The following is an 8,780-nucleotide window of genomic DNA, read 5'->3' as shown; positions in this document are numbered from 1 at the left end:
GTGCCGCAAAACCCGACACAAGGGCAAAACCCCGAGTCGAGGCGTGTAACGCCCACGATGCGGCTATATCTCCCACGTGTCGAGGCACGACTTGGAGGCATAACCGCATGGTGGTTTTGTCGCGAGAATGGTCATCTTCACACAATCCCATGTAATGAACAAGAATGGAATAAAGAGTTGGCTTACAATCGCCAGTTCACACAATACATTAATTAAACATACAACATTCAGAGTACACACATAGTCCGACTACGGACAAACAAATGAAAGGGAAGATAACCCAACTGCTAGATCCCCGATCGTCCCAACTGGGCTCTGATATGTCTCCGTCGTATCTACTTTTCCAAACTCTTTTGCCCTTGTTTTGGAGTCTAACTTGTATGATTTGAATGGAACTAACCCGGACTGATGCTGTTTTCAGCAGAATTGCCATGGTGTTGTTTTATGTGCAGAAAACAAATATTCTCGGAATGACCTGAAACTCCACGGAACATCTTAGAAAAAATAATAAAAAATCCTCGCCAAAGATGAAGACCAGGGGGGCCACACCCTATCCACGAGGGTGGGGGGCGCCCCCCCCCCCTCTAGGGCGCGCCCCCTACCTCGTGGGCCCCCTGGATGCCCTCCGACGCCAACTCCAACTCTATATATCTGCTTTCGGAGAGAAAAAAATCAGAGAGAAGAAATCATCGCGTTTTACGATACGGAGCCGCCTCCAAGCCCTAAAACCTCTCGGCAGGGCTGATCTGGAGTCCATTCGGGGCTCCGGAGAGGGGGGTTCGTCGCCGTCGTCATCATCAACCATCGTCCATCACCAATTTCATGATGCTCACCGCCGTGCGTGAGTAATTCCATCGTAGGCTTGCTAGAGGGTGATGGGTTGGATGAGATTTATCATATAATCAAGTTAGTTTTGTTAGGGTTTGATCCCTATTATCCACTATGTTCTGAGATTGATGTTGCTATGACTCTGCTATGCTTAATGCTTGTCACTAGGGCCCGAGTGCCATGATTTCAGATCTGAACCTATTATGTTTTCATGAATATATGTGAGTTCTTGATCCTATCTTGCAAGTCTATAGTCACCTACTATGTGTTATGATCCGGCAACCCCGAACTGACAATAATCGGGACCACTCCCGGTGATGACCATAGTTTGAGGAGTTCATGTATTCACTATGTGCTAATGCTTTGTTCCGGTTCTCTATTAAAAGGAGGCCTTAATATCTCTTAGTTTCTAATAGGACCCCGCTGCCACGGGAGGGTAGGACAAAAGATGTCATGCAAGTTCTTGTCCATAAGCACGTATGACTATATACGGAATACATGCCTACATTACATTGATGAATTGGAGCTAGTTCTGTGTCACCCTATGTTATGACTGTTACATGATGAACCGCATCCGGCATAATTATCCATCACTAATCCGGTGCCTACGAGTTTTCCATATACTGGTTCTCGCTTATTTACTTTCCCGCTGCTACTGTTACAATCACTACAAAATACCAAAAATATTTACTATTGCTCACACTAATCTTTTGTTACCGTTACCACCACTATCATATTACTGTTCTACTAAACACTTTGCTGCAGATACTAAGTTTCCAGGTGTGGTTGAATTGACAACTCAGCTGCTAATACTTGAGAATATTCTTTGGCTCCCCTTGTGTCAAATCAATAAATTTGGGTTAAATACTCTACCGTCGAAAACTGTTGCGATCCCCTATACTTATGGGTTATCAAGACCTTTTTTTGGCACCGTTGCCGGGGAGCATATCTCTATTCTTTGAGTCACTTGGGATTTATATCTACTGGATACTATGAAGAACTTGAAAGACGCTAAGACAACAATTTATCCCTCAACTACGAGGGGAGGTAAGGAACTGCCATCTAGCTCCGCACTTGATTCACCTTCTGTTATGAGTAAGCTAGCGACACCTAAACCTGCTTCTGCTATTCGTTCTGATATGTCGCGTGTTATTGATGATGCCACTTCTGCTATGCATGATACTTATGATGAAACTGCTTCTATGCCTGACACTACTGTGCCCCTTAGTGAATTTCTTGAAGAACAAATTGCTAGGGCTAGAGAAAGAGAAATTGATGAATCTGAATACGATGATGAAAGTGATGATGAAAATATGCCTGTTATTCCTCAGGGTTATCTTTTTGATAAAGATTCTTCTTTAGCTATTTTAGCCTGCAAAGATAGATATGAGCTTAAGAGGTTATTGATTAAATGGAACAAAGAATCACTTAGAGATAAAATGAAACCTGACCCTCCTTTTGCTACTTCACCTATCTGTGTTCCTGATAAGGATTATGAATTCTCTGTTGATCCTGATATAATTACTTTGGTTGAATCTGATCCCTTTTACGGTTATGAATCGGAAACTGTTGTGGCACATCTTACTAAGTTAAATGATATAGCTGCCATGTTCACTAATGATGAGAGATCGTGTTACTTCTATATACTTAAAATATTTCCGTTCTCATTAAAGGGTGATGCTAAGATATGGTTTAATTCTCTTGATCCTGGTTGTGTGCGTAGTCCCCAGGATATGATTTATTACTTCTCTGCTAAATATTTCCCTGCTCATAAGAAACAAGCTGCTTTGAGGGAAATATACAACTTTGTGCAAATTAAAGAAGAGAGTCTCCCACAAGCTTGGGGGAGGCTTCTCAAGTTACTTAATGCTTTGCCTGATCATCCTCTTAAGAAACCAGAAATACTTGATATCTTTTATAATGGACTAACCGATGCTTCCAGAGATTACCTGGATAGTTGTGCTGGTTCTCTTTTCAGGGAAAGAACACCGGATGAAGCTGAAATTCTATTGAATAATATGTTGACAAATGAAAATAATTGGGCACCTCCTGAGCCAGCTCCCGCTCCAATTACTGAGCCTATTCCTAAACCAACTCCGAAGAAGAGAGGTGTTTTATTCCTCAGTCCCGAAGATATGCAAGAGGCAAAGAAATCTATGAAAGAAAAAGGTATTAAAGCTGAAGATGTTAAGAATTTACCTCCTATTGAAGAAATACATGGTCTTAATCTACCGCCTGTCGAAGAAATATATGATCTTAATCCTTTATTTATTGAAGAACCTCCTGATCCCGATATCCCGACACAGGTAGTGAAGGTAAATTCTCTCTATAGATTTGATGAAGGTGATATCCCTCACTATAAGTCTGCTAGGCAATGCTTTGATGAGTTTGATAATTTTATTGTCAAACAAGAAAATTTCAATGCTTATTTTGGTAGACAATTGAAATATGATTCCGAAATGATTAAATACTTGGGTGATTATATGGCTAATATTAAAAGTGAACTTAAACTTGTTAGCAAACATGCTTCTATGGTTACCACTCAAGTAGAACAAGTACTTAAAGCTCAAAAAGAAGTGCTTGACGAAATGAATAGTAAGAAAAATGATTATGCCGTTAGAGTGGCTACTAGAACTGGTAGAATGACTCAGGAACCTTCGTATCCTGAAGGCCACCCTAAGAGAATCGAGCAAGATTCTCAAAGAAATAATATTGATGTTCCTAGTTCTTCTAAAAAGAAGAAAAAGAAAAATGATAGAACTGTGCAAACTTCTAGTGAACCTATTGCTGAACCACCTGATAATCCAAATGATATATCTATGTCTGATGCTCAAACACAATCTGCTAATGAACATGAACCTAATGAAAATACTAATGATGATGTTCATGATGATGATCAACCTAGTAATGATAATGATGTAGAAATTGAACCTGATGTTGATCTTGATAACCCACAATCAAGGAATCAACGTTATGATAAAAGAGACTTTGTTGCTAGAAAACATGGTAAAGAAAGAGAACCATGGGTTCAGAAACCCATGCCCTTTCCTCCCAAACCATCCAAGAAAAAGGATGATGAGGATTTTGAGCGCTTTGCTGAAATGATTAGACCTATCTTTTTACGTATGCGATTAACTGATGTGCTCAAAACAAATCCTTATGCTAAATATATGAAGGATATCATTACTAATAAAAGAAAGATACCGGAAGCTGAAATTTCCACCATGCTTGCTAATTATACTTTTAAGGGTGGAATACCAAAGAAACTCGAAGATCCCGGAGTACCTACTATACCTTGCTCCATTAAAAGAAATTATATTAAAACTGCTTTATGTGATCTTGCAGCCGGTGTTAGTGTTATGCCTCTCTCTTTATATCGTAGACTTGACTTGAATAAACTGACACATACTGAAATATCTTTGCAAATGGCTGATAAATCAACTACTATACCTGTCGGTATTTGTGAGGATGTGCCTGTTGTGGTTGCAAACGTTACTATTCTAACGGACTTTGTTATTCTTGATATTCCCGAGGATGATAGTATGTCTATTATTCTTGGAAGACCTTTTCTTAATACTGCAGGGGCTGTTATTGATTGCAACAAAGGCAATGTCACTTTTAATGTTAATGGTAATGAGCATACGGTACACTTTCCGAGGAAACAACCTCAAGTTCATAGTATCAACTCCATTGGAAAAATTCCATCGATTATAATTGGAGGTTTTGAATTTCCTCTTCCTACTGCCAAAAAGAAATATGACATACTTATTATAGGGGATGTGCATATCCCCATTTAGGTAACTTAGTGTTATTCGAAATTTCTCCGGTTTCATGATTATCGGAATGAGTTTGTTAACAAGACTTGATCAACCTTGTTAGTGGATTCTTTTTGATGAGCATGAGATGGATGAAACTAGAAGCACAACCTTCTGTACCCTCTCTTTATTTTATGTTAATTAGTAAAATAAGTAAAAGTAGTATTTTTCTGACCGTTTCCTGACTTATCCGTGCAATATAAAAATACCCCGAAAATAAAAGTCCTCAGAATGCCATGCCAATTTAATATGATTTTTTCGGGAATATTTGAGAATTTACTGTGCAAAAATTACCACGGGAGGAGCTGCCACCTGGCCACGAGGGTGGTGGGCGCGCCCCTGCCCCGTGGGCCCACGGTGGCCCTCCTCAACTTATCCCAGCACCCATCTTCTTCCTCTATCTCATACAAACCCGAAAAACCAACTCAAGCACGAGTTCCACCCACTTTTGCTGTGATTTTCGATCTCCTACTCAAAGCACCTCTCGCAAAACTGCTTGGGGAGATTGTTCCTTGGTATGTGACTCCTCCATTGGTCCAATTAGTTTTTGTTCTAGTGCTTTATTCTTTGCAAATTTGTGCTGCATAGGTGACCATGTTCTTGAGCTTGCATGTCAAATTTATATGGTTCCAAGTAGTTCTAATGCTTGATATAGGCTCTAGGCACTTGTAGGAGTAGTTGCTATCAGTTTTATTGAAGTTGGTTCATTTTTGTTTGAAGTTACTAAAAATTTCAGATTATTTCAGAAATAATGAGGAGACTTTTGAGGGGTTCATCGAGCCGAAGCTCAAAGGATAAACAAAATGAAGAAGCTTAGAGGCCCAAATATAATTTGCCTCGTACCGCGGAGATCCGGCCGTGTGAATGGCCTTCAGATAATTTCTTGACACAGGCCGGGATTTATGAGGATATCTATTCATTAATTGAGAATGCTGGCCTCACTGACTTCTTCCGCGACCAACGTCCACAGTATCTCTTACTCACAAATAATTTTGTGCAAAACTTCTACTTTTACCCTAAGGAATCACCTCCTTCAGTAGAGTTTCATTTATATGACGTTGTGAAGAAAATGCCATTGTCTGAGTTTTGCGCAGTTTGCAACATACCCTCTGAGGGTATCTTAGAGGAACCACCCCGTAAGGAGTTGGAACCATTTATTCAACTTATCTCTGTGGGAGAAACCAGGAAGGTTTCTGATGCGAGGATCACTAGCATACATTTTCCTGTGCTACGGTATTTTGCTTTATTTGCTAGTCGATGCTTGATTGGTCGTGGGAACAGTGTGAACTTTAGTGTTCCCGATATTATTATTCTATTCCATGGTTTATACCGCGACAACACTGTCAGTATGGGCGGAATTATTGCTAGGCGGTTGAGTCTGAACCGTACTAAAGGCCCCATCTTCGGAGGCATTTATGCTTCCCGTCTTGCTGCACATTTTAACATAGCTATTAGGCATTATGAGAAAGAAGAAAAATTGCTGCCTGATGCTTATTTGGATTTTAAGAGCATGATAGCCCATGATTTTCTTGTTAAGGACAGGAATGGAGAGCTCAAATACAAGTTATACTTTGATAAACATTATCCTAAAACTATTACGTTGCCTGCTCCTTTGTTTAATTTTGTAGGACCCTATCTCGTTACGTGGGCTGCCGTCCAAGCTTACAAGAATCCTGCACCAGCCCCGGAACCGGAACCACAAGATGAGCCTCCACGAAAATCTGTTTATTCTTGGGATCCAGAGACGACTGTCAACCAGTGGCAGTCAGAGTCCTCTTCGTCATCACAGTATGATCCAAACTATTCTTCATCGTAGTACGACCCCAGCTACACCTACGGGTATCCGCCAGGCTATCCCTGGCAATAGACCAACTTAGGCCAAAAGCCTAATCTTGGGGGAGTACGTATTTCTCACCGACATTACATTTATGCTCACACACACTCATTGCTAGACATCGGTGCTCATACTCTTTCACTGTAATATCCATGCTAGTTTATTTTCTTTTTCCTACTTTCTTCTTGTGTGTTTGATAAACCTTAAGAAAACCAAAAAATTAGTGGTAATTTACTTTCTTTGTTGTACTAATTAAAAAGAAAACCCAAAAATATTTCCCATTCTTCTTTTGCTTGTTGGGAGCTTTCCCGTGTAAATAGTTTTATTTTCTTTTCTTTTCTTTGGGGGTCAGTAGGAGAAGACCATAATTAAATTGTTGTAGTGGCTCTTATATGCTTTAATGTTGATTTAACCCAGAGCCCATATTGCCTTGTCTTCCCCTGTTTATTGAATGCTCGCAGATTTCAGCTTAGTCCAATGCACGTGCACTCTTATTATTATTCACACCATTCGGGCGTGCAAGTGAAAGGCAATTATGATGATATATGATGGACTGACTGAGATGAGAAAAGCTGGTATGAACTCGACCTCTTTTGTTTTTGTAAATATGATGGGCCCGTCGTTCTTGATTCAGCTTATTATGAATAAACATGTTTGCAATGACAATTAGAGATCATAGTTGCTTGTGCCATGCTTGATGAGCTATGAGTTATAATGGTTTACCTTGTGTGCCAACATGCTATTGAGATGATTATGATGTGGTATGATGGGGTGGTATCCTCCTTTAAATGATTTAAGTGGCTTGACTTGGCACATGTTCACGCATGTAGTTGAAACAAAATCAACATAGCCTTCATGATATTTATGTTCATGGTGGATTATATCCTACTCATGCTTGCATCCAATGTTTATTAATTTTAATGCATGTACATGGCTGTTGTCGCTCTCTAGTTGGTCGCTTCCCAGTCTTTTGCTAGCCTTCACCTGTACTAAGCGGGAATACTGCTTGTGCATACAATCCCTTAAACCCCAAAGTTATTCCAGATGAGTCCACTATACCTTCCTATATGCGGTATCTACCTGCCGTTCCAAGTAAATATGTATGTGCCAAACTCTAAACCTTCAAATAAATATTCTGTTTTGTATGCTCGAATAGCTCATGTATCAACCAAGGTTGTCCTTATCTTCCGTGTTAGGCGGGTTATTCTCAAGAGGAGTGGACTCCGCTCCTCACTCACGAGAAAATGGCTGGTCACCGGGATGCCCAGTCCCATGCTTTATGCAAACTAAATCAAAATTAATTGCAAACAAAACTCCCCCTAGGACCTGATGTATGTTGGAGACACTCGTTGTTTCGAGCAAGTCATGGATTGATGCTTGTTGGTGGAGGGGGAGTATAAACTTTACCATTCTGTTTGGGAACCGCCTATAATGTGTTTAGCATGGAAGATATCGCCATCTCTTAGTTGTTACGTTGACGATGAAAGTATACCGCTCAAAATGCAATTTATCTCTATTTCAAAACCGAGCTCTGGCACCTCTACAAATCCCTGCTTCCCTCTGCGAAGGGCCTATCCATTTATTTTTATGCTGAGTCATCACCCTCTTATTAAAAGCACTAGCTGGAGAGCACAGTTGTCATTTGCATTCATCACTATTAATCTATGTTGGGTATGACTATGATTGGATCTCTTTTACCATGAATTACAATGTCTAGTCAGTCCTTGATCTTTAAAGGTGCTCTGCATTTATGTTTTGCGGTCTCAGAAAGGGCTAGCGAGATACCATCTTGTTATATCATATTATGATTGTTTTGAGAAAGTGTTGTCATCCGAGATTTATTATTATGGCTTGCTAGTTGATTATGCTATTGATATGAGTAATTATGAGACCTGAGAATTATTGCAAATGTGGTTAATTATGATATATGCTGAAAACTTGAATGCTGGCTTGACATAGTTGCAACAAAAAGAGCAAACAGAGTTTGTAAAAGTTTTTCTTTCTTTCTGTTTGTCAACTGAATTGCTTGAGGACAAGCAAGGGTTTAAGCTTGGGGGAGTTGATACGTCTCCGTCGTATCTACTTTTCCAAACTCTTTTGCCCTTGTTTTGGACTCTAACTTGTACGATTTGAATGGAACTAACCCGGACTGACGTTGTTTTCACCAGAATTGCCATGGTGCTATTTTATGTGCAGAAAACAAATATTCTCGGAATGACCTGAAACTCCACGGAACATCTTAGAAAAAACAATAAAAAATCCTCGCCAAAGATGAAGACCAGGGGGCCCACACCCTGTTCACG

Source organism: Triticum dicoccoides, chromosome 6A (genome assembly GCF_002162155.2).
Source record: "Triticum dicoccoides isolate Atlit2015 ecotype Zavitan chromosome 6A, WEW_v2.0, whole genome shotgun sequence".
NCBI classification, from domain to species: domain Eukaryota; kingdom Viridiplantae; phylum Streptophyta; class Magnoliopsida; order Poales; family Poaceae; genus Triticum; species Triticum dicoccoides.
The sequence above is the reverse complement of the archived record's forward strand: the minus strand, read 5'-3'. Positions refer to the sequence as shown.